Raw genomic sequence first — 27,110 nt, forward strand, 5'->3', positions numbered from 1 at the left:
TAAGCTGGAGGAGTCTGGGCCCCAGCGGAAATGATATATTATTTATAAGGCGCTTAATACCCAGAGATTTATAAGCGCGGACCTGTTGCGCCGTGTCGTCTTGCTTCCAAGGCGAGCACGCTGCCCTTAAGCTATTGTTCGAGGTGAGAGCGTTATTCCATGAGGACATCTGTTGGTGTTGTGGATTCGGGAGTTGAAGAGTGAGACATAAAAAAGCCATAGAGCTTTACATTCCCGAACACGGGGGGGTGGAATGTGGAGCAAGTGGATGTGGGTCGAGATTTGGCAGAGTGAGTGACTGCTGAACAGTTGAGCGTCTTCTTAGAGCGTGTTGGCTTTTGGAAGGTCCAGCATGTGAGGCTTTGCTGCAATTCAGTACCCTTGCTTCAACCCTAGCTGCCCCTCTGGGCTAGTTGCCGTCCATGTTTGGGCTCTGGCAGAGGCATTGCTGGGGGGGGGGGGGCTGAGGAGGCTATAGCCCCGGGTCTGTTGGTTGTAGGACCGGATAGAAGCTCAGGGGTTACAACCAAAAAGGCAAGCTAGCCCCCAGTCCCGACAGTCCCAAAATTAGCATAGCCCCGGATCTTTTCCAGACCTAGATAGAGCCCCGACAGCTCACTTTTACGCTCGACCTATTTCTCGGATGATTGGGCAGAAACCAATTGTGCATTTCTGTTTGAGCTGCCAGATAAGTTAGAAACCTACTTTGCTTCCACCAAATCTGCCTTGCAACTCGCAGGAGACTAATGTGCAGGATCCGCAGTGGCAATTGCAAGAAGCAGCATCCATTGCTTCCATGGCAACCCACCCCTTTGCATCCGCGAAGCTGGCCGCTCTCAGGAGCACCGCACTAGCCTTCCATGTGTTTGCTCTCTACTATTTGGTAATGTGTTATTTTTCGGCTTATATGATTTAACTAACAAATCGTGCTTCAAACTTGAAAAACAATTATTTTTTTTAATGAAAGCTCCATTTTAAAAGCTTTTCCAAGTGAAATCAATGACACTTCGAAAAGCTTTTAAAATAAAACTTTCATTTTTTTTTTTAAAGTTGTTTTTTCAACTTTGAAGCACAATTACATAAAATACCTACTTGTTTTCATTTTGGGGCTTTGGCTGAATACTGGACAAACCATTCGTTATCTGTACGAATATTGAAGGTGCTATTTGGTACACTCCTAAAAGGATTTCACATGCATTTAAAGTTGCCCATTTTATCAATCACATTTACACAGCACAAATGCGATATTCTTTTAAAATGTATATCCTAAAACTACCTCGACATTACACTGGTCCTAGCTGTACACCTGTATTTCAAATGCACACAGTCACTGAGTTGCTAGGTAAACATGCTAATGTCATTTCAGTTGCCCTTTGGATATATAACCAGTTAACCTTCTGCATGGCGGTAAATAAAGAGGGAGGAAATAATGTGGTGCTTCTTTTTGAAAATATGTAAAATCGGCAGGCTGCCGGCGGACTCGTGCATTTTTTTCCGGTGCCTGGCTCAACGGAAAGAGCGGGGGATTACGACCCCGGCGTTCCTGGAAGTCAGGCGTTCGAAAAAATGTAAATCCCCATGGGACTCAATGGGGATGACCGAAGCACCTGCACCTTTATAACTGTTCTGGTCCTTCCAGGAAAGTCTGCGGGCGGGTGCCGTCCTGCCCCCCAGGTCAGACCTACGGTGCCTGTAGGCTTACCGGCACCGTTGTTACCGGACCAGCACACTCGTAATGAGGCCAAGTGTAACTTACTGTTTGAAAATCAGTGTTTTGTGTGCACAGAGGGAGGCCCAGGCAGAACAGCAGAGACTCAGTGAGAAGCTTTTAATAAATGTATAAAACTGAATGCAATCTTGTCAGAGCTGTTGCCCTTCTAGAAAGGTCTAAGTGTCTCTGCTGAGGAGCCGAGCCCAGAGGAACCAGAGGTGAGTAAAGTCTTGCTTGTCATGCCAGCCTTCAGGGCTGACCTGAGCAAAGGATAACGAAATGCAACGGGCTCTGCCCTCTGTTAAATATGCCATGCGGCGCAGAAGGCTGCAAGTGTTAGAGGGGAGTGTGGCAGGGGCAAAACAGGTCACAGGAGCCGGCAGGCGCTCCCAGCAACCCTCATTGTGGACAGCTCCTGAGCCTTCCCCTCCCCACGCAAGATGAGAGGCAACCTGGAGCAAGATAGTTGAAGTACATGACGCCATGTACTGCAAAGAGCAGGGGGTACGGAGGTGGGGGGGGCATTGGGAGGGGGTGTAAGCAGAGCAAATGGGGATAAAGGGGAGAAGTAGCATAGGTGGTGTGAAACAAAACTAACATAATGGTGGAAAAGGCGGTGGCCCAAACCGGCTCCCTTTGATTGGGCCGCCTTGCCAAAAATAAAAGTGACATGGCCCCAGGGCAAGTTGCCCTATAAGTATGGTGGGCTGTGGCATTAGAATTAGCCACAACGGTCGCGCTCTGATCGGAGCACGGCCCAAAACAAAAAAGTGTATTCGCCACCCAGCCCACCCTATATAACAAATATGGGAAAGTACTGGCCACCGCACGGGGGTGACTGGGAAAGACGACAACGGGACGTTGTTGGGAAGTCGTGGGCTTATGAACGGCGGCACAGGTCAGGGGGAGGAGGCTGCCCTCAACACACAAAGAGAAGGCGCCAGCCATAATGGCCACAGGTCCCATCTGCACAGACCTGGGCCTTTGGACTGAAACCAGTAAGGCTGGTGCAAAAGGCCATATCGTCTCCTGACCTCGTAGTGCCCAAAAGCACGCATCCGACGTTTTTGTTTCATAATATTTGTTGCATATAATAAAGGCTTACGGCCAAAAATTGTTTCCATAATGTGGTCTCGTGGTGATGATTTCAGGGTTTTCCAGTTGCCTTATGCCGCTACTCAGCCTATGCATTGGTGTCCGATAAAACGGCATTTCATTCCTTTACAGATGTGTGTGCTTGCTTGGGAAAGGGGTTGGGTGGCAGCAAAGCAATGATCCGGATTAGCTTGTTTTACCTCATGAACCGAGTCACCAGAGTGTTATGTCCTGGCCTGACATGTAGCTACCAGCCCACGTGGTGGGGGTGGGCACCCACGACCATGCCCCCCCTTCACCCCGCCGAGCAGGGACAACGTCGGCGGGCTCTGTCCTCGCTGCAGAGCTTCACTCTCTGTTTGCGGCCGACGCTGCTTCTCTTCTCGGGCACCTTCCCTCTTTTCAGGGAGGAGGGACAGAAAAACAAAAACAAAAACACCACCCAGACCCCTCGCAGGGCCCAGCAGAATATGCCGGATCGCTACAGAGGTCGGGCAGGCTCCTCCTACCTCAAGCAGTGGATGCCGCGTCCTCCACAGGGCACGGGGGCTCGACCTCCTTGTCGCCAATGTTATGTCCTGGTCTGCGGTCAAGCAGGCCAGCATACCAAGGCTGGGGTCACCCAGCAGACATCTCAGGACCGGGGGCAGCCAGTCAGCCCGTGAGCACACAGGCTCTTCCAGGGCATGGGGGCACCCTGGCCAACACCAAAAGGCGGTGCCAGAATTGCCCAACAGAGGCACTGGCACCAACATGCAGAGTTGCCCAGCAGGGGCTCTGCGACGTTCGCATCTAGAGTTGCCAGGCCAAGGCTCTGATGCTGTGGGGGACCAACATATTCAGCGTTGCACAACAGGGGCACTGGTATGTAGGTGGGCAATGCAGCAGCAGGCCCTCTGCCTACTGCGCAGCCAGCATCGTGCTGCAGCAAAGAACACAGGCAGGAGTTAGGATCACATCGACTGACCAGCAGGAACTGGCTTGTCCCTTTTATTATGTAGGTCACATGGTCACCACCATGTGACCATAGCACCAGCCCTGGGAGATACCAGGAAGGGGTGACACACCATACTCCTCCTTTTCCATAACGAACAAGCAAATGGAAAACACCATTGGACATTGACAATAATCAAACAACATAAACAGTAATGCTTGACATCCAGGCGCAAATAATGTTCACATACATAAGAACTCAGGTTGGAGACGTACTACTTCTGAAAACATAACACATCTGCTAAGCCTTGGTACACATGTGGGGTGACAGACGGGGCTCGTGAATTGCTGGTGACACATTGGAAATTCCACATTTAAACAAACTCGTTATTAACCTGGGTGAGTGAAACTTAAACTACTGAATGCCACCATTGTTAGCACCTGGCACCAATTATAAGCATGTCCACAATGCGCATGATCACAGCTTCACAAAGCCCCTTGACTGGGCCATTTTAAGCATGTCCAGGGTGTGCAGGCTCCCAGCCTTCGGGAATGGCTACTGTGTCCATATTACGCCATTTACGGGTCTGCAGGAGACCAGTCCGACTTCCGTTGCCATATATTCAGGTCAGTTCGGTTAACAGTTCAGGGGCCGCCAAAGCTGCACCTGGGCGCACCAGGGGCCACATCAGCCTAGACCATAGTTGATGGAGGAACAGCGACACACCACTGGTGGCAAGGGTGTCTGGGCCACTTTCTCCACTCCCTCAAACCGGTGTCCTTTCCTCTTCCTGGGGCAGGGGTTGTTGCTAGGACACTGCCAGCATAAGAGGGCGCACAAGCACTCAATGTTGCGCTGCAACTCTCCCGTGCTAGACCAGTTCTTTTTGTCACAAAATAGTGGTGGCAGAGTGGCTGGGCCACATCACTTAATAAGATCCCCCAGGCAGAAGTTGCATGCATCTACTCATTGCTGTTGCTCAGGGTGCAGGATGACCACCCTTGCTCTGTGCAATCCTATAAGCACTCCATCACCTGAGGCCCGCCCGGGTATGCTGCAAGAGGCCATTTGCTGTTACATGGCACTTCATTTCCAACACAGACCTTCCTCATTTATCACAGAGCCCCGATGACAGGAGAGCAGTCACTGTTATAGGGCTCTGACATGAAGCATGCAGTTCGACCACCGCCCACTGGGGCAGGTTCTCGCAGGGGCCTCTCTTTGAGTGTGCTTCGCTCCGACTCGGAGCGCATCCAACTTTGGTTCTTTTTCTTTTTCTTTTAGCCACTCCAATCCAGAGCATGCATAGCTCACTGCCAGTGGCCCAGGGATTACCTTTGTACAGCGGGCCTCTCTGCTCACTGTGCGCAACTTTCCTTTTCCTTGCTGGAATGGGCAGCCTGAGCACACGTAACTGCTCCTCTTTGTTGCCCGCACAAATAACTACGAGCCTACGTGATGGGAGTGGCCACTCATGACCATGCCCCTCCTTCACCCCGCCGAGCACGGTCAACGACGGTGGACCCCGTCCTCGCCAGCTTCTCTTCTCGGCCACCGTCTCTCCTTTTCCTCCTCAAGGAGGAGGGACAGAAACACGCACACAAATAACACCACTCAGACCCTTTGCAGGCCCCAGCAGACTACGTCAGACAGCCAAGGCGGTCGGGCGAGCTCCTCCTATCTCGAGCGGCGGATGCCGCGTCCACCACAGGGAACGGGGGCTCGAACTCCTCGTCGCCAATGTTATGTCCTGGCCTGTGGTCACGCAGGCCAGGCAGACCAAGGCTTGGGGTACCCAGCTGACATGCTGGGGGCAACCAGCTGACATCTCAGAACAGGGGGCACCCTGTCAGGCCGTGAGCACACAAGCTCTTGCAGGGCCTGGTGGCACCCAGGCCAACACCAAAGGGCAGTGCCGGAGTTGCCCAGCGGGGTCACCGGCGCCAACATGCAGAGCTGCCCGGCAGGGGCTCTGCAACGTTTGCATCTAGAGTTGCCCAGCCGAGGCTCTGATGCCATGGTGGACCATCATATTCAGTGTTGCCCAACAATGGCACTGGTATGTAGTAGGGCCATGTAGCAGCAGGCCATCTGCCTACTGCGCAGCTAGCATCACGCTGCAGCAAAGAACACAGGCAGGAGTCAGGATCACATCAACTGACCAGCCAGAACTGGCTAGTCCCTTCTGTGATGTAGGTCACATGGTCACAACCATGTGACCATAGTACAAGCCCTGGGAGATCCCATGCTCCCAGGAAGGGGTGACACACCATACAGAGGTACAGCGGTGGTCGTGTGCAATGACACCATGGGAGTGGGGGGAGTGGCGTGTCGAGGAACTGCTTTTTTCCACATACACCCTGGCAGACACTCCCCTCCTGGCTTTGTGACTAGACAGCCATCACGTGAAAATCGTTTGTGCACGGAATTAAGATCGAACGTCAGGCAACGCAGCAATCAAAGGGCATGGTAGTGCTGGCCATTAATCGCAGGCGGCGCATCTGTAAGCACAAAGGCGAGGGACACCACTTCTCTCTCTCACTCGGCTTCCGTTCTAACACACACTCATAAAGTCACAGGCAAACGAACACGCACACATTTTATTTCCTTTGCACTTAACTTTTTCCATGCAGCGTCCATTTCCCAGCTCGATTCCCTCCCCCCCCCGGCTCTGCCTCCTACAGCAGACCCACTTGTACCATACTTGCCAACCCTACTGATTTAGGCAGTAGGCTACTGCTTTTTAAGCAGTCCCACTGCCTACAGAGTTGCGCGACAGATCCTACTGCTTTTTACAGTGGCAAGTCATTTATGTGACTCTAAGGCAATTCATCTGTCTGTGTGGGGGGCAGTTAGTGATACATGTGAGTGATGGGCTCAGATCAATCCACTGGCCTGACAGCTACATGGCTCCGCCCTGCACTCTTGCAGGGACCGACATTAGGTGAACCACCAGTGAAGGCAAGTGGCATCGCGTACCACCATCACACAGCATCTGCCTATCAGACTGCGGTGGGTATCAGTCTCCATGTTGTTCAGTGTTCATCCTGCACTGCAGGATTAATTATCTACTGCCCGGGCAGCTGCTACAGAGCAGTGGCAAACGTTGCCTACCAGCTCTGTGTGACTATTTTCTGTGTAGTTAGGTAATTGAATTTGGTGTTAACTTACCATTCACATTTATACATTTTAAACATTTGAGCATCTTTCCATGTTGTGCTGTTGGATGGGTTTTGCATTTTAGAATGCTCCAGTGGTGGCAACAATGTATGTTTTGTAATTTCCTGTGATGTCATTGTTATGCTAAGTATTATTTTTGAAACTTGAAAAATCTTAAATCTTTTTGGTCACAGAATGTTGGCAAGTATGCTGTACACGGAAAGGCCCGATTCCCGCACCCCCATAGCCATCAGCCCAGCACCATTGTTCACTTTCTGCTCAACAGGTGGTGCCACGCTGCCGCCATGAAAAAGTACATTTCAATATTTCAGAGTAATCTGAATAATGATCTCGCACAAGCTTATTCTTTTTACTTTGTGGGACCGGTGGTGCCAGCCCAAACGGCGGCAAGGCTGTGCAGACAAAAGAGGGTTCAATGGAGGGTGGTTGCCCCTCCTTCCTGCATTCAAGCTTCGCCACTGCTGTGTGCAGCAGCCTCTAGGAAGGGTAACACAAGGTTAATTCCTGGTCCCCCACTCCTCGATGGTCATTCAGAAAACACTTGCAGGTCCCCTAGCTATCCTTGCAGGCATCCGCTCCACTATTCCTTGTACAGGGCTGGCACCATTTTAGGCTCTTGATGGGTCCTGCAAGCTGCACATTTCTCATGCGCTTAGAAGTGGCATAGTGCAGGGAACTGTTGGTGAGCAGGTAGGTGTATGCTGAAAACAACCCCCCCAACATATATTTAGCATGCACATGTAATGAGCGACGTAAAAACAAGGTAAGGTGGGGAAAACATAGGCTGTAAGCTTTATTACACCAAACAAAATACTCATAATAAAAAGCACTGATCATAAACAACGAGAGATCTGCTTTTGGGGAACATGGGATCAGGTGAGTGGGGGCCCTGCTCCATCATAGGGCCAACTCGAGGCTGATCAATGCCACTTTTTCATAAAGCTTACCATTTGTTCGACAGCGTTGAGCTGTGAAAACCATTTTAATTTGATGGCATTCCTGTGGCCTTTGACCAGGCATTAGTCTTTACTTGTCCCTTTTTGGGGGTGGGAGGGCATAGCAGGTTATTACCCATCCTTTGGGCCTCATTACGACCCTGGCGGAAGACCATGGTGCTATTAGCACCATGGTCCATGCCGATAAGTTACCGATTCCGCCATGGAGAAAGGGGGAATTACACCCCATTACAAGGTTGGCGGGGCGGTAATTCCCCCTTCCTGCATGGCCCTTCCCCATTCCCATTTTTGCCCCATAGGGCTCAATGGGACTGGGGAAGGCGCTAAGTACGGTGCCACAAATTGCGGCACCGTAATTAGCACCAAGGTCCCTTTGCGGGTCCCTACTTTAACGGCTGGTCTACACCAGCCGTTAAGGTCGGGTCCTGCAAAGGGACCTCGTAATTAGGTGCTAATAGGTTAACGGCGCCGCAGCCTTTGCGCCGTTAACCCATTAGCGCCTGGGCCGTAATGAGGCCCTTTGTGTGCTTTTCCTTCTGCTGCTTTGCTCGTGCTAGGGGGAGTTATGGAGAAAGGTGCCTTTGCCTTCTCTTATGGACAAAAATTAGCCTGAGAGCAGAGAGACACCTCAGTGTGCCCATTTAGAGACCAGCGGCCCCAACCAGTCCAGTTGGTGGCTGTCCTTCAGTCTCCTTTGTTGTTGAGGCATGTGTGCCCCTTATCAGGTACGTGTTACCTGCAGCAGCCCCTTCCTCTGGGTCCAGGCGCCCAGTAGTCTGGTGTTCTCCTTTGTTTAGCCTGGCCACCTCCCTGCACACACATTGGTGCAAAGGAAGCGGGCTGTGTGTCTGTCCCCCTTTCCCTTTGTAATGAAGGAGGCACTTCCTCCCTTCAGTTCCACAGCCCAGTTTGTGTCTGATCCTTCCACCTCCGGGACCCAGTGTAACTTGGGGGCACTGCTTCCTCAAATGCATCCTTTTATTTTACACAGTTAGGGCCTCATTACGAGTTTCTCATAAATTGTTGGAAATGAATGATCTTGTAGGTCGCTGTTCCACCTTACCCTGGCCTGGTGCCATGGGCGTAATTTTAGGGGGGGGCAGGGGTGTTTGTCCCCCCAAACTTTCATGGCACACCATTTTGTCCCCATTCATTTGGCTGGGGCACCTTTTCTTTGTCATGTCCCCCTCAACATTTTCAGCAAAGTTACTTACTCCACTGCCTGGTGCAGCTCGCTGCAGTGCATTGCGGTGCAAATATCTCAGATATCGTGCATCCTAGGGCCTTGAAAGATGATTTTCTTTTCAGTTTTGTTCCCCGTGTCACGACCGGTTGTGAAATAATATTTTTTCTTTCCCTTCCCGGTGAACATAGTTTACAGCATTGTAAAGATTGCTTAGAAATAACTTTCTTTTCCCTTCCTGGTGAACATGGTTTACAGCTTTGTCGGCAGGCACCATCTTACAAAAATCCTCTAGAAAAGTAATTTCACCTGATGCGGCAAAAATGTGCAAACTTCTGGAATGCTACCTGCCTTCACCTTCACCTCTCAGGTGCATTCGCCTTGCATGCATTTTTTGTTTCCATTCCCAATGAACATGGTTTACAGCCACAGATTAGCGCAGAGGACAGGGAGGAGATGGAGGCACCATCACTTTGGAGGAGTTAGAAGAGGTAGTGAGACACTTGCCAACTAGTAAGACCCCGGGAGCTGATGGACTCCCAAGCGAGTTTTACAAAATATTTAAAGACGAAGTGCTCCCCCCTTTGTTAGATATGTTGAACGAAGCGTATGAGCTAGGCAGACTACCAGAGTCGCTCAGAGAAGCGATTATAATACCACTTCCCAAACCGAACAAGCCAGAACATAGCTGTAGCTCTTATAGACCCCTGTCGATGTTGAATCAAGACAGCAAAATTTTGACTACCCTCTTGGCAACTAGATTGAGGAGAGTCATAAGTAAACTGATACACCCGGACCAGACATGCTATGTCCCTAATAGGAACATCACCAATAACCTTAGAAGGCTCCATAGAGTCGTCGAATATGGTAACGGAAGTGAGGATGAACTGGCAGTTGTGTCGCTGAATGCAATAAAGGCCTTCGACTCAGTAAAATGGCCATGGTTGTTGGCGACCTTGGCTGGTTATGGGATAGGTCTGGGGTACCTAAAGTGGGCCAAGATGTTGTACAGTGAGCCGCTGGCTAGGGTAAAAAACGGGGTCAGTGGTATCAGAAAGATGGAAGCTGCATAGGGGAACCAGGCAAGGCTGTCCATGGTCCCCTATGCTCTATATATTGGCCCTGGAATCCCTGGCGATCTACTTAAGACAGCAATACGACATGATAGGCATCCCGGTTGGGGGAATATGACGCCTGATATCATCATACGCAGATGATATACTACTGTATTTGTGATATCCAGAAGAAAACCTTCAATATGTATTGGAGGTGAAGGGTAGATATGCGGAGATGTCCGGAATAGCGGTGAACCCTCATAAATCCAGCATGTTCCCATTGGGTAGATACAAAGGAATCCCCCTGAGACAATTACGGATGTTACAAGTGCCATGGGCAACCAGCAAATTTCCCTACCTGGGAATAGATGTATACCACATGGTGGAGGAAGAGCATAAACGCAACACAGAAGTAGCCATTACCAAGATAGAGAATTGTATGCGGTTCTGGGTAAAACTGCCCTTAGCAATGATGGGTCGTGGTGCAATGTTAAAAATGATGGTCTTGCCTCGGCTCCTACACTACTTCGGGAATATCCCATTTATGATGCCAAAGAAATTCTTTAGTAAACTGGCTGGCATATGCAGAGACTTTCTGTGGCACGGAATAGAGTAGCCCTCTGGAAGCTACAGAACACTTACAAGAAAGGGGGTATAAAATTGCCTAATTATGAAGTTTATTATGTTGCCAGTCAGCTACAGGATGTGGCCAAATGGCTCAGTGACTTCGGAAACCAAGCTGTTCAGACAGGACTGTGTTCCGTTCTACCTGAAGGAGATAATATGGCTACCCCAGACTGTACTAGATGTTGCTACTAGGATGGAGGATGTGGCGAAGGGCATGTCAACTGATGGGGAACCCATGCCCGTGCTCCCCTCGGGTACCACTAGTAGCACTGGCGGGTGGAGAAGAGCATCTGAGAGTGATAATCAGGAACCACTGGGAACCGGCTGGCGTAGTGACAATGGGAGATATCTGGCGGGAGGGCAGTATAACAGATTTTAGGGAGTTAGGGGCGGAAACCGGGCTACACACCGGCCAGTATATCACGTACCGTAGACTGGTGCGGAGGATCAAGAGAACGTGGTCAGAAGAAGAACCAGACGCTACCTTAGATGTAATATATGACATAGCAGAGGGGGGGCATGAGATATGTAGGATATATGAGATGATGATGTCCAAAGTAGGAAAGGAGGTGGTACAATTGAGACTAGACTGAGAGGAAGAAGGGGGTATCCCGATGGAGGATGGGATGTGGGAACGAGTCCAAGGGTATCACAAAAAGGTGTCAGGAATGCAAGACTTAAGCAGATGCAGTTGTATATTACGCATAGGGCATACCTGACACCCCAGAGGATAGCCAAGTTTAAAAACTGCAGGCATGCCCCAGATGTGATGAAGAGAATGCGGGCATGTTGCATGGTCCTGCCTGGTCATCGGGCGCTTCTGGGGGGAGGTCGCACATAAATTAGCAGGAAAGGGTATTAAGATTGTGGTGGATACTGTGTGGGCCTGTCTGCTGTGGGGGTTCCATAGGCCGAGGAAACTCAAGCATGTGAGCAAACTGAAGGATCTGGCATATGCGCTTGTGAAGAGAAGAATTGCTGTGGGGTGGAAAACATGCCACAAACCTTGATTAGTGATATGGTGGAATGATCTGCAGAAATGGGCGGAGGCAGAAACTATGGTATGGCAAGAAGCCAGCAATGCTGGGGGGTGGAGGAAACTGAGACTCTCATGGCCTGGAAACTGCTGATAGCAGAACTATTTGGGTGAGTGCGACTGAACAATGTATAATGGATATGTCATTCTATACACTGCAAGTTTGGTTGTATTGTTTGTTTAAATATTAATAAAGAAATTAAAATTAAAAAAAAACATGGTTTACAGCTTTGTCGGCAGCCCACAAACAAATTTTAACTTTTTCAGAAATCCAGGGAAAATGGTGGGGTATTCAAATGTCATGTAGCCAGTAATGCCTGGAGGGTCTTAATGGGTAACTAAACAAAATTTGGTGCAGATTGGTTAAACAGTGTGGAATTGTATAAGGAACAACACCTCGCTAAGCCACAAACCCACAAACACATTTTGACTTTTGCTGAAATCCGGGGAACGGGGTGGGGTGTTGAAATGTCATGTAGTCAGTAATGTTCGGAGGGTCTATGCAGGTAACTATGCAGAATCTGGTGCAGATTGGTGAAACAGTGTGGAATTAAATAAAGAACAACCCTTCGCGCCACAAACCCACGCACAACTTTTGACTTTTGCATATATTGATTAGCCCCTAAGATGCTATGACTGATGGATGCTAGTGGTTCAACTTGGCTTTTTTCTCTTCCCATCACACTCTCTATCTGCGGTGTCCCTTAGCTCTATCCTCTTGCCGTGGTTTTTCATTTTCAGCATCTACTCTGCCACTTTGGCCCACTTGATTTCTTCCTTCTCTCCTCACTTCCAGTGTTATGCAGACAACAAGCTGCTCTCCTTCAAGCTTCGCTTCTCTTCCTCCTCTTTCACCTCTGACTGTCTGGCTGCTATTTAGTCATGGTGTGCTGCCAATGATCTTTGCCTTAGTGCCAGTAATGCTGAGATTTTTCCATTGGGACCCCAGCTCCCACTGAACCCTCCCTTCCTCTGGCCGCCCTCTATGGGTTCCCTCCCCTCACTCTCTTGGTGTCATCTTTGATTCCTCCCTCTCCTTCTCTCCTCACATTGCAGACCTTGCCAAGAAGGCCCACTATCAGCTGCACCTCCTCAGAGGTATCCTCCCTTTCCTCACCTTCCCCCAGAAACACAATGTCTCCAGAGCTCTGGTCCTCTCTAGGCTGAACTACTGTAACAGCCTCTTGCTCAATCTTCCTTCTTCTGTTTATCTCCTTCAACTAATCCAGAATAGGACTGCAAGATTTATTCTTGGCCTTAAACCCAGGGGCTGCATCTCTCCAGCCCCAATTTCTCTCCACTGGCTCCCAGTTGCTACTAGGATGAAATTCAAGGCCCTCTGCATCATCCACAAGACTTTCTGAGGTCTCGGACCCTGCTACATCCAACTCCCTTTCCCTAAAAACCTGCCCACTAGAACCCTTCGTTCTGCTAGCTCCAACTCACTTATAATCAGACGCTTCTCTAAGCAAAGAGTGGGGGGTAGATGCCTCTCCTCCGCAGGAGCCTCCCTCTGGAATGATCTTCCTGCCCCTCTCAGGCTTGAGCCAGATCTCTTTAAGTTCCGGAAGCTCCTCAAGACCCTCCTTTTCCCCTCCTCCTTTACTCTCCCCCCTCCCCTGCTAACAGATTCTTCTTCCTCATTGACTGGCTGCTTGGGTCCCTCTGAGTATTACAGGACCCCAGTCGCCTCACCCTGTCCCCCCTTCTCTCCATTATCTGGCACTTGCCCTCTGGCTTCCTCTTAGCACTTGCACCGCCTGCCTCACATTTTTCCCTTCCCACCTTAGCACTTGTTTTTGCTCCCTGGTTCTCCATTGATGGCCTCTTCCCCCTGTTTCCAGCAGGGGATACTGGTGTGCGCAGCCTCAGCCCCGCCATGCCGGACACCCCAGCGCCCCATCTCTAAAGATACTAAGGGCCTCATTATGACCCTGGCGGTAGGGGGTTAACGGGGCCGGTAGAGATGCCGGCCCAATTAACCCCCTACCGCCTCATTACGAGGTCTCCTCGCGGGACTCGGTAAGGACGCCTGGTTTTACCAGACGTCCTTAGCAGGTCCCGCGAGCAGCGCAGCATGCTAACAACGGGCCCGTCATTAACGGGCCCGTTGATAGCATGGTCCTCATTCCCATTGAGCCCTATGGGGGCTCAAATGGGAATGGGGATGTACCGGGTCCGGGTTCCTTGAATGGGGAAATACTGGGCCCTCCTAGGTCGGAATGGCCCACAATTAATGACAGACGGTGTTATGTCTGTCTACAGAACCCTTCCGGAGAACGGGTACTGTTGCTAGTATTAAATAAAATGCAAATTGCATGCAGGAGACTACCAATGTTAGCACTTACATGCCGTTGGGTCCCTTGCATGCAACTTTCAACATTGTAAAGGCGGAATGGAAACCTGAAGAGTCGAACGAGGCGAAACCCTCTGCACTCTTCAGTTTAACGCTCGGTTTTAGATAAGCATCAAAGTTGTCTGCATATTGTGCTATGAGCGTGAAAATAGGCTGGAGTAAGAAAAGAAAGGGGGAAAAGGAATACGCCTTGCTTTTACGCCTACATTTCCACAACCCACAAACGAAAATTACCCCCTCAATGTTTTCCTGGGTCATTAAGAAATCACTTTGCCTTCTGTCACTTTGCATTCTACCTCAGAGTTGACCATATCACACAGGACATTCAATGGCATTGTAGGACCATAATATTACAGAAACCTGATGTACATTCTCAATACCGTGAAGGTTTGGCTGAGGTATTGCCGGGCAGCTTGTCTGCTTGACAGTGCCTTTGTCTCTGGAGGATAGCTCAGGGGCAACGTGCTCGCCTTGGGAGTAAGACGACATGGAGCAAAACAGGTTCGATCCCTGGGTCCTCTGGGTATTAAGCGTGTTATAAATAACCTATCATACCATATCGTACCTCAGTTTATAGAAATGGAAGCCTGCGTTTAAAATGTCCAACTGCTTTGTTAAAGATCCATTTAGCATTCTGCCATGCTTGAAATGGGACACTTCCTCCCATACCAGTGCACTTACCAAAGAACATCCGGGTCAGCTAGAATTTCCCGTTTGGAAGAGGATTATGGTGACCCCTGTGAGCGCAGAAGGCAGGCTGAGAAGGCAAGACAAATGTAATGGGCCCGTATTGCAGCGTGATTGTGTAGCTACTGTTGTATGCAGTGTGTCTTATCCAGGCCAACCGATGTTTGATGGTTACAAAACATAATGGGAGTGGGAATGTTTGTTTTTGTAAAAAAATAAAATAATATATAAATAGAAAAATGATTGGTTATCGTATCTGACCTATTAGTACGTGGGACACATATTATTGCGTTTCTTCTCCTGTTTCTTCAGATATGTTTTCTAAAACCCCTCCCCCCTTTTGACAGTAACATGTTTTGCAAGATGTCCATGCTAACATTAAGTAGTGTTCTTTTGTGGTTCTGTGTGTTTCTAGAAGGTTGTGCTCTGTCTGTAGTTGTCACCTCATAAGCAAAGCCCTTGGCTGACATCTGACTGATCACGTTCAGGCGTGCCCTCTGCTTGAATACAATACATTTTCTTTTGTCTGATTTTGTGAAAAAATGGTTCTGCTAAACTCAGGGGCTTGCAGCAGAAACACAATTTGTATTCCAGTGTTAGCATTCTCCAGGAATGTGTCTGCTGCCCTAGGAAGCTACGAGGTGGCATTTATGTAACTCTATCTCAGTTTTAGGTTGTGGGCACGCATTCTGTCATAGGGCCCTAAACACTTTGTGTCATTCTTGTCAATTGTCTCATTAAGTTCCCTGAACACTGCGCTTGGAAAATCCTTCTGCAGTAAAAGACTTTTGCTTCATATTTTGTACGGACAAGATGGATGGTGGCACAACTAGATTCAGGATTAGTAAGTGCATTGATCCTATACGGCCCATAAAGGCTGAACTAAACATAGACGCTGTATGTGTGGTTGGTGAAACCACAAAGAACCGTGTTGGCCGACCAGAGATTAACTTATCATGGCTGTGAATGAAAAGTGTACACAATAGGAAGTGGGGCTACTTGAGCTATAAAGCAATGCCTAATTGCTGCTTGGATTCTCCCACAAGAGTGGTAACAATCTCCTACAGGGTTCACTGAAGAGCATTTCAGGTCTCAATGATAATTCAACTCTGGTTGATGGAAGTAGGCAGAGGACTCCATTCTGCAAAGCTTAGCAGATTAATGCCTAAAAAGAATAGCCGGTAGACTTTTCCCTCTGCATTGTCTTTTCTGGTTTTGTACACTAGAAAGATACCAAATCCAACTTCTCCTCCGTGGGATCGTTGTTTTGCATTTCTATTTTCCACGGTGATGTCACACCCTCTTCTGGTCTTGGCACTCAGGAAGAAGGAAAGGGACTCTAAAGCACATCAAGACACTCAAACTGGACTTCAAAAGACATCAGGTTTATTCATTTTCAGAAAGGCAGGACAGAGCTTACAGCACACCAAGGACATCTCTGCAACTCCCAAAACCTCTGGTCTCTCTGTCCCTTATATACAATCTAGAAAGGTGAGGCAATGGCATGATCAATGTACAACCCCTTTCCCTGCCTGTGATTAGTTGGCCTATCTGCCACTCATAACTAGTCTAAACAGGTTTTACTTAGCTCATTCTTCATCAGTGGGCTCTGTATGAACTTTTATTTAAAAAAATGACCCATTGATGTCATCATGATTTAGCAAATATCCACCATCTTAGAAATTGCCTGACCATGCCTAGCTCATCGTAAAATGGTGGATCAACCTATTTTTACCTATAATGTAGTCCCTGCTCCGATCTGAATCTAGTTTTTCAGTAATGTATAATATAAGCATATACTACTTAACATACTTTCTATCGCACAAGACATTCTGACCCCAGAAAGTAGATCACCATTCAAAGCACTTTTTCTGAAAGGCGCTACATTTGTGATTTTCACAACATGTAGATTTGTTGATCAACCCGATAAGTTATCTGCATTCTGATTGAGGGGGGTGGGGCCTACCTCCTATACAATAGGTTTGAGTGGCAAGGGGGGGGGCGACCTCCTATACAGTGCAGTAGGCAGTTTTGGTGCCTGAGGGGTAAGATATTGACGCTTCAATTCATGGGAGAGAGTGGAAGATGGGGGGCAGGGGATTTACCCAATTAATCATATTAGGGACAAAAATAAATCCTTTGAGCCGCCCATGAATTAAATAGGCTAACATAGATAATAAAATGCCTTAAGGATATAGTACTTCATTTGGGGAATTTTGTAGATTGAAGTCTATACTGTATCGTACTGATCCTAATTATAGTATATCGAGATCGAAACAAACAGCAACAAATGTATACAATTAAAGAAGGTAGCATACAACTCTTTAAAAATTCTCTTTCAATAACAAGCTTTCTGAAATAAAGTAAATTGAGACAGTGGTTATAAATTGAACCTTCTCTCATCCTTTCCACAGTGCTGCTGTATTCCGGGGAAGAATGGAAAAAGGGGTCCACTAGCAGCTAGACGTTGATGGTGATGGTTGAAAAGGGAGTACCTTGCAATAGGTGAGGAGAATAAGTAGATGGCTACGGTTACCAGACATTTGGTTGAAAAAAATTGGTTGACTGGACAAATGGTCGAACCAATTTGGTCGAAAACCAAATGGTCGAATTTTTTTTTAATTATTATTTTCACCCCTTTTTTTGGGTTTTTTTTGGGGTGCCCCCCCAACCCCTTTTTTTTCTAAAAAACCCTTTTTTTTAAAACGAAAACCCGAAAAATATATATATAAATTTAAAAAAATGCGACCATTTGGTTTTCGACCAAATTGCGTCGACCAAATGTCTTTTGACCAGTTTTCAGTCGACCAAATGTCTGGACACCAATGGCTACTCTACTCGGTGTCCCATCTGACATAGTCATTTCCGTCTGAAATCATTCTTCAGAGCGTCATTCCCCACAGCAGCAGTTATATTGGGTGCAATTCTTGGAACAAACCAAGCTTGGCTTGAAGGCAGCAGATATTGGGGCTGCTTGGAAGGAAATTATGAATCCTCCAAGGAGGCAATGTGAAGATGAAAGATACTCTCTCAAGTAGCACCCTCTTGTCAAAAAGAATTGGGTTTGTGGTTGGTAGTGAATAAAGGAAGGGGGATATCGGGCTCAATTTTTATTTTTATTGGGGTACAATGGGATCAAAATAAAAAATGAAATTTCAATATTTGCAGATCAATAAATGGTTTGGCAGATGATCGCCCAAAAAAGACTTTGGATGAGTGGCCCTTTATGGATTTGACTCACCTGTGCAGATATCCTGCCTTAAAATAGATCATCACCTGATGATTGTTTTATTCATCAAACAGACATCCTCTGCTGTTGGATGCAATGCTGGATGAACCTGCATTAAATATAGCTGGCAGGCTGGTAGCATAAGATGCACCAAATTGTTAGCTAAGCCAGAAGTGAAAATATGTTAGCTTCCTCTAGCAGTATGGTGGGAAAAGGTACAGCATCACAAGTGGTTAGGAGAAGACTGACCATTGATGATTATGAATGCAGCGAACTTGCTATTGCGGCTAAACCTGCAATACGTGACTGCTACGTTGAAGAATGTATGCTTGAAGGGGTTTTCCCCCACTCGTTCATCACTTGTATGTTCATGGAGGGGACACCCTTCAGAAATAGATTCTGAGGGTGATCGATGATATGTTCAGAATAGGATGACTGACACGGCTGAAAGCAGACTAATCTGATTTCAAAGAAACCTGGTCTGGTGCATTGAGTAAATCTCTCTTTTGGTTAATCCTACTCGAGATTTGGATCCATGCGGATCTCCCTTCATAGAATCTACTCGGATTTAACTGGTCTAACCTTTCCCAGCAGCGGCTCTGATCCTGCTGAAGACGGAACATCTGCATCTTGAGCAGGACTTGCTTAGATTCTGGAAGCTCCTCCAAACTTTCCTTTTTACCTCCTTCTTCCCACATCTCTCCTCTGCTAACCTCAGGTGAATTACATCCCGTGCTTGAAAACTGCACATCCATGAGTGTATTTTATGTGCTGCCACCCTGTGTCCCTTTTCCACCCCTTGCACTGTCCCCATGGACACAGGAGGGAAGTGGAGAGGGGAGAAATGGGAGAAATATGTAGAACATAAAAAATAGCAGGTTCTCTTTTCCTTTGCCCTGCAGTATTCCAGAAAAGTAGAGAACTATACCAAGCATCCTGCCATCCTCTCGCACCTTCCTCATGTGGCCTCTACAACCTCCCAACCCCATAAAGGAATACGTAAAACTGCCACCCTGCTCCTCCCCTCTGCTTCTACCTCCCTCACCTCCTCCACCCCCTCCCAGCACGGGCGTCTGGCAGTCTGCTAGCTTTGTGGCTGACATTTTGAGAGCTGTGACGCCAGCGCTTTAAAAGATAGAGCCTTGCGCCGGCCCTTGACCGTGCATGAACCACAGCTCAAAGAAACGGCCCGTCTTCCGGCGTCTGCCCTATCGGTACCTGGGGATGAATGCGAGTGGATTACTGGGCTTTCTCATCTTCCGTCAGGTGCAAGGATACCAGACCTATGAAGGTTTACGACTTCTTTTTGCCGAACGATATTTCGCCACATTTTCTTTCTTTACCACACAAAGTGGGCGGATACCTTGCCCAAACGTGGCATCTATAATTTTGCAGCAAATGAAGCTGTAAGGAATGCATCAAAACTAAATTAGGCAAAAACAGCCATTTGGCAAAAGTGGGTAATATCAGGATCCCGGGAAGCAGATAAAATGCTGTATTCCCCGCAGTAACGGAAAATGAATTCCATAACCCTCTTCTATGATGTCACAGTAGGAGGAGACATCATTTCAAACTGATGTGTCCATCTGCAGACAAGCTTAACTGTATAGTGGAAGAGTAGGGTTTGGCTTCAGGCACCTTCATATCTCTCTTCGAGAGTCCACAAAGTTCCTATTAGGAGCACTCTTCAATCTAACAATGATCTGCTCCTCTTCCAACCACGTGACCTTAAATAGGTTTGGCGGTACAGGCTTCAATGCCTGGAGACCCACTATATGAAACTCAGCGCCCATGGAATTACGAGCATGTGACTCAATAACAAGGTTCAAGAAACAGCATAAGACACTTCTTTTTGATAGGGGATAGAGCTAGCTCCTAGATACTCCGCCCCCCTTTCTTTGTTATGTACCCTATTCTGCTTCTCCCATTCATGTTTAATGTCTGTCCTGTGAGCGCCCTGAGGCTTTCGGGCATGTGGCGCAATGTAAGAAAACTATAGCTAGATAGAAAATCAACTTAGATTAATCAATTTAGTCTGCACAGGACTATAAGTGACTTAGTTTCAGTCCATTTCAGTAGTCCCTTTAGGGCGATGGTTTTGTCCCTTGCCCTCTTCATCCCTCTGGACCTCAGGTGGCTTCTGTATGAAGCCCTCTGTGCTAGCTAGTGGACGATGGGTATGTCCCTGGGCCACTTGATCGCTGTGTAGCTCAGTTAGCTTTTGCATGAAGCCCCCTCTGCAAGCTACTGGATGACGGGTTTGTCCCTTGGCCACTTCATCGCTGTGTGGCGCAGATGGCTACTGTATGAAGCCCTCTGTGCTAGCTAGTGGACGATGGGTATGTCTCTGGGCCACTTGATCGCTGTGTAGCTCAGTTAACTTTTGCATGAAGCCCCCTCTGCAAGCTACTGGATGATGGGTTTGTCCCTTGGCCACTTCATCGCTGTGTGGCGCAGATGGCTACTGTATGAAGCCCTCTGTGCTAGCTAGTGGGCGATGGGTATGTCCCTGGGCCACTTGATCGCTGTGTAGCTCAGGTAGCTTTTGCATGAAGCCCCCTCTGCAAGCTACTGGATGACGGGTTTGTCCCTAAGCCACTTCATCGCTGTGTGGCGCAGATGGCTACTGTATGAAGCCCTCTGTGCTAGCTAGTGGACGATGGGTATGTCCCTGGGCCACTTGATCGCTGTGTAGCTCAGTTAGCTTTTGCATGAAGCCCCCTCTGCAAGCTACTGGATGACGGGTTTGTCCCTTGGCCACTTCATCGCTGTGTGGCGCAGATGGCTACTGTATGAAGCCCTCTGTGCTAGCTAGTGGACGATGGGTATGTCCCTGGGCCACTTGATCGCTTTGTAGCTCAGTTAACTTTTGCATGAAGCCCCCTCTGCAAGCTACTGGATGATGGGGTTGTCCCTTGGCCACTTCATCGCTGTGTGGCGCAGATGGCTACTGTATGAAGCCCTCTGTGCTAGCTAGTGGATGATGGATTTGCCGCTGGGCCACTTCATCGCTGTGAAGCATATATGGCTTCTGTATGAAGCTCTCTGTGCTAACTAGTGGACGATGAGCTAGCTAGTGGATGATGGGTTTGTCCCTGGGCCATGGCATCGCTCAGATGACTTCTGCACAAAGCGCTCTATGCTAGCTAGTGGATGATGGATTTGCCGCTGGGCCACTTCAACGCTGTGAAGCATATATGGCTTCTGTATGAAGCTCTCTGTGCTAACTAGTGGACGATGAGCTAGCTAGTGGATGATGGGTTTGTCCCTGGGCCATGGCATCGCTCAGATGACTTCTGCACAAAGCGCTCTATGCTAGCTAGTGGATGATGAGCTAGCTAGTGGGTGATGGGTTTGCCCCTGGGCCACTTCATCGCTGTCTAGCTCAGGTGGCTTCTGCATGAATCTCTTTGTGCTAACTAGTGGATGATGAGCTAGCTAGTGGATGATGGGTTTGTCCCTGGGCCACTGCATCGCTCAGATGACTTCTGCACAAAGCGCTCTGTGCTAGCTAGTGGAAGATGAGCTAGCTGGTGGATGATGGGTTTGTCCCTGGGCCACTTCATTGCTGTCTAGCTCAGGTGGCTTCTCTATGAAGCCATATGTGCTTACTAGTGGACGATGTGCTAGCTAGTGGATGATGGGTTTGTCCCTGGATCACTTCATTCCTGTCTAGCTCAGGTGGCTTCTGCATGAAGCTCTTTGTGCTAACTAGCAGCTCATATATTAACCAAGGTCAATAGAGAGGGAATAAGGAGTGTCCTTCTGCTCAGCCAAAGGTGGGCTAAAGAAATGATTAGTGTCAACCATGTTGAAACAATTACCAAATTCCACACATCGATATTGTCACACCACACCTTGAAATATAAAAATCCTAACGTAATTATAATTAAGTTTCCCTGTTTTCTGTTTTTCCTAGACATAACTACACAAAGATATCACTCGGTTTCCTTTCAGTATTGGGAATGGATGGTGACCCTGCTGTGGCTCCCTGGGACTTCCCCTGTACGTGGGGATGGTCGACCCACATGGGAGACGGGTGCCCAAGGCCAGGGACATCACCCCTGACCATCCTGGAGTGATGGCTGGGCTGCGATGCAGAAGTTCCCTCTGCGAAGGGAAGGGGACCCTGCCAGGGCTCCCTGGGACAGCCGCTGCACTTGGGGATGGTGGCCCCATATGGGAGACAGCCGACCAAGGCCAGGGACATTACCCCCAACTATCCTGGAGCTCTGACTGGCTTGTTTTACAGCTTCTCCCACCGGGAAAGGTCAAGACCCTGCCGGGGCTCCCTGGGACTACCGCTGCACTTGGAGATGGTCGGCCCTCATGGGAGACAGCCGCCCAAGACCAGGGACATAACCACCCCGACTATCCTGGAGATCTGGCTGGCCTGTGTTACAGTTTCTCCCACCGGGAAAGGTCGGGAGCCTGCCGGGACTTGCTGGAACTATGCTCGGAGATGGTTGACCCACATGGGAGATGGATGCCCAAGGCCGGGGACATCACCTCCAACCATGCTGGAGTTCTTGCTGGCCTGTGTTAGATCTTTTCACCACCAGGGAGCCCAGGCAGTGCGCCAATACCTCCCCGAAGGGAACAGCTCGAGCGCAGCACAGCCAGAAATTCATGTCCCTTGGATGGGTCTTTAAGTCATCAGTCATACATTGCAGGTATGTCGTTGTGCAAAGTAACATTGCAGAGCAGTGGCGCCACTAGGGTTGGTGACACCCGGTGCAGTAACGCATGGTGACAGCCCCTCCTGGGGGGGTGGGGGGAGTGGTGACACCATGAGTTACCACATCGGGTGTCACCCTTCCCCTAGTGACGCCACTGATTAAATGTAAAACCCATTTTTTAGGCAATTTAGCCAGGCAGGCTGCCTGGAGCTCAGCTGAACACAGTTTCAAGGATAAACGGTTAGGTCTTCCTCCAAACCTATAACAAGTCTTGCTCCTTTGCTAGTTACCCAAATCTAAGCATTCCCATTAAATAGGTGGAATTAACAACTCTCCAACTATCACAGTCCAGCTTGCCATATCTTTATATTAAGCACTGGGACGAGGAAGAGCAGGACTCGGCATAATGAAGATTACCAGTGAGTAATCAGTACATTTCCTCCATCCTCCGCATAGCCCGTTAAAAAGAGTCCGTTTTCAGTGCCACGCATGGCAGGACGTTATTCATTCATAAATTAACACTAACACTGAGAAGACTTAATTAATCACGTTTGCAGTCCTGGACATTCATTCAACAAAAAAGGATTATGGGATTCGCTGTCCTTGTAACTTCATTTGACGACATTAGATCTGAGTGCTGGAGACCAGTGATTTGTAAAAGGAAAACTCAGACATGGAAACGTGATGTTCTGATGACCATGGAGTCATCGGTTTGGCATAGCCATGAGTCACCGCTGGGCTGGGCAACTCCCAGTGTGCAGAACTCTCAAGTTTCCTCATGCCAGGCGTGAGCAGGGCATCTAATCCGGAATGGATTCTGTACTTCAGCAAAGCGTCGCCTGTGTGATTAGATGTGCCCTGCTGTACATGTTCCTTATTAATGCATGCATCCGTTTATCCATGAAGGGAGCAGTGTTAATCAAAGCAAGCAGAAAAAGATGGAAACGCTCTTACCCAAAACACATCTTTGAACTCCAGCCGGGCCATACTGGCTTCTGGAAGCAGCAACTCGTGCTACTCCCGTACCCAGGGCTTTAAGTGGGTTAAGAAATCGAGGAGGTCGGGGGCCCTCATTTGGGGGCGTGGTGTATGGGGTGGGCGTGGCCTAAAAAGTACACAAACCATAGTAGGGTACGCACACAAATATATAAAATGTATATATTTGTGTGCGTACCTTTATGGTTTGCATACTTTTCAAGAAACAGAAAAGATATGTCCAGAGCAAAATATGTTTAGAAAAAATGTATCCAAATTTATTAAAGGTGATACAAAAATTGAAAACTAGTGAATAAATCACTCAAAATTATTATACACTGATCATTTTAACATAACAGAACAGCAGCAACAATATGCCGAAAATCGGCTAAAACTTCATCACTCATACTCAACATACATAGTACATACATACACACACAACTCATCATACCGTGGCATACATCCAAAGTACTAAAAACACAGAAAACATGCTAAGAACCAATGGGGAAGAGGAATTCATAACTAGTCCCCATAATAACACTCATTATTGCGGTGTTTACAAACAATAGAAATAATTCACAAACAATCTATTGTCAGGGTGGATAGGAAGAACAAATGCAAAGATCACATCCCTGTAGAATTTTTTCTCTCGACCGGTTTCGACGTGTAGTGGTGGTTAACTGAACGTCTTCCTCAGGAGGTGGGTGTTACCATTCTGATGAAAACCTAGCTGCTGCAAAAATCTATGCAGTGTAGTGTGGCCAGTCACGCGAGACAATTCAGGACTAAAACATAACCTGGAGGGCGCCCCATGCAGTTTAAGATGATCCAGCGCTGCATGTATTTGAAAAGTGAAGAGGCAGCGCAACTTAGCCTGAGCCTTCAACGCCGTCTGTAAATGACTGCAAAACGGTTGCTGTATAATGGAATTGTCCAGCAACGAGGGAGAACAGATGGTAATCTCTTTGTTTGAAACTAGTTGTAAATTCGAAACGCTACGCATGCGTGTAGGGACCTGCAAGGAGTGGCTTGCATACTTTTCAAACCACCTTTTTAAACATTTCTATGTTTATAAACGATGACTTGAAAAGTGCACAATTCAAGGCATCTTTTATAAAGCTTTGATGACGGACAAAGCCCGAGGCGTCTTTGTCCGTCGGCAAAGCTTTATAAAAGATGGCTTGAATTGAGTACTTTTCAAGTCATCGTTTATAAACCTCTAAATATTTAATGGATTCCCCAGGTACGCAGAGGGTTAAAGGCGCCTTGGCGACCTGGGGGAAATAAAGGGACAGTAACTTCCTCTGGTGACCCCTCGCGCGAGGCGTCACCAGAGGAAGTTACAGTGACTGACAGAAGTGCCAGACAGCTACAGCAACGCTGTGGCTGGCTGGCATGTCAGTCAGCTCGCCTCACTTAATGGCGGGCGCATCTCTTGTTGCGGCTGCGGCCGCGGTGGGCTATTGTGTCCCGCCAAAATTGTGGTGGGAACGGGAGATCCCGGCAGGGAACCGCTCAGCCCCACTTTTTGGAGACTGCCGGGGCCCAGTCCCGGCCCACTTAAAGCACTGCCTGTACCCACAACAGATGGAACTCAAAGTCTTTCTGTTTTTTTTAGTCGTCCTGTCAGCATCCGCGTCGCCCGTTCCCCAGAGCCCAGGAGAGGAGATGCTTCCAGCTGTTGCAGTTTGAACTCCCAGGAACCGAGAAGCAATAACACTGGGCTGCGCAAGTGCCCTCGCTGCCAGAGCTGGGGTTGGAAATGGGGAAGTGTCACTGATCTGTCAGATGAGCTCACGAGCCGCACGTGCACGTGAGACCTCGAAGAGCACTCTTTCCTTCACAGAAACCGACTCGTGAAGCAGAGGGTCCCACAACCGCATAGTAATATAAAATATGACGAGCTTTAAGCTTCAGGTCTATGTGCGAAGTGCACCCTAACTTCACTCGTCTCTCAAGGAGTCTGCAGGAGCTAGGGTTGCACAAGCAGGCAGCGTTGTAAATGCCCTCCCACCCCTCGCCACCACAAGGATGGCACACCAGCACTGCTGTTTTGCACTTAAAATATGCTACATTTATTTCCTCTGGGCCAGCAGGAAATAAATCTAGCAGATTTTAACTGCAAAACAGTTGCCTGCTGGGCGCCTTCGAAGTCTTCATAAACGCACCGATATTTGAACAGCACTGCTTGTCCTTTTTAACTTTTTTAACAATTCCAGTGAGCCCGGATTGTTTGAATCTCTCATGCATAGACCTGTGCAGAGGCGTAGACAGAGTAGGGCCTGAGCGGGCAAAGCCCACCCACATTCTCTAAATGCCCACTCAGCAGCTCTGTGTGGGCCTTCACAGATGTTAATGTCGCTGTGGTGGGCCCAACTACATTAGAATCATGCCCCATTTCTTAGACAATCCTGGCTATATAATTGTGTTTTATGGCATCTCTTCAGCTACTTTGCAGGACATTCTAGATGACTCCAGATGCTTCTTGGAGGTAATTCCTAATATCATTAATTATTTTTGTTGTTATTATATGGTGTTTTTTGTTTCTAGGCAAATTGCCATTTCTTTTTGTGATTAACATATATGGCTTGATTGTCAAAAAGCGTGCATGAATTAATAAAGCCTTTTAGACCAAGGAAGGGGTCATTATCGTGGGTTAAGGACCCCTCCCAAGTTATCACCCGAGGCGAAGCCGAGGGCTATACTTTGAGAGAGGATCATTTTCCCAAGAAATAATGACTCCTTCCTCCCCTCCTCCCTCCAAGGCCTAGGATGTTTTCAGAATAAGGAAATGTAGAACGAAATAGGAAGTGTTTTTATTGTTGGGAAGGAAATGTGCACGCACAAGTAATTTATCATGTTAAATTCATTAACATGGAATTGGTAATAAACTTTACAGGTTTCGTGTTTCATGCTGTTTGTGTATGGGGAAACTGAGCTGTCTTCCCTGGCTTTGCACATCTGCAGACAAGTGTTTCTGGGCTGCTTGTCAGGCTGCTGATCCAGTCAGAATGTTGTGGCGGTCATCCTAGGTTGCAGTGCAGGCATCCGGATTGGCTCGGAGGTGCCCTATAATGGAATCTGTGTGCTCATTTGATTTTGTTGGAAGGCGCTATTTGCAACTGGCCAGCTGGTATATCTAATAGGGTCTCCAGATTGCCGCCCACCTTTGTTTTACATTATGAACCTACAGCAAAATTGTTCTTGCAGTTCCCAGTGTATAGTCCCGGGAGGATAGCTCAGCGGCAACGTGGTCACCTTGGAAGCAAGACGACAGGAAGCAACACAGGTTCGATCCCGGGTTCGCAAAGCTTAGAAACCTCTGGGTATTTAAGCGCATTATAAATACGCAACTAAGACAAAAACAATTATGCAACTAAAAAACAAACAATTCGTGTAATAGTGCC

The 27,110-nt window shown here is 48.1% G+C and overlaps 1 protein-coding gene and 1 long non-coding RNA gene across 12 annotated transcripts in view; one reads left to right on the forward strand and one right to left on the reverse strand.

The window, feature by feature from the left end:
• PRR5 (proline rich 5) overlaps positions 1-27,110 on the forward strand; it is an 817,096-nt gene that overhangs the window by 672,490 nt on the left and 117,496 nt on the right. The gene's annotated exons all lie outside the window — the stretch shown is intronic.
• Positions 23,956-24,713, reverse strand: LOC138512934 (uncharacterized). The gene is made up of 2 exons (XR_011281623.1): positions 24,501-24,713; positions 23,956-24,418 (listed from the first exon to the last, which is right to left on the reverse strand). It is a non-coding gene; the product is annotated as an uncharacterized lncRNA (long non-coding RNA).

This window comes from Ambystoma mexicanum, chromosome 12, assembly GCF_040938575.1.
Source record: "Ambystoma mexicanum isolate Mex_15411 chromosome 12, UKY_AmexF1_1, whole genome shotgun sequence".
NCBI lineage: Eukaryota > Metazoa > Chordata > Amphibia > Caudata > Ambystomatidae > Ambystoma > Ambystoma mexicanum.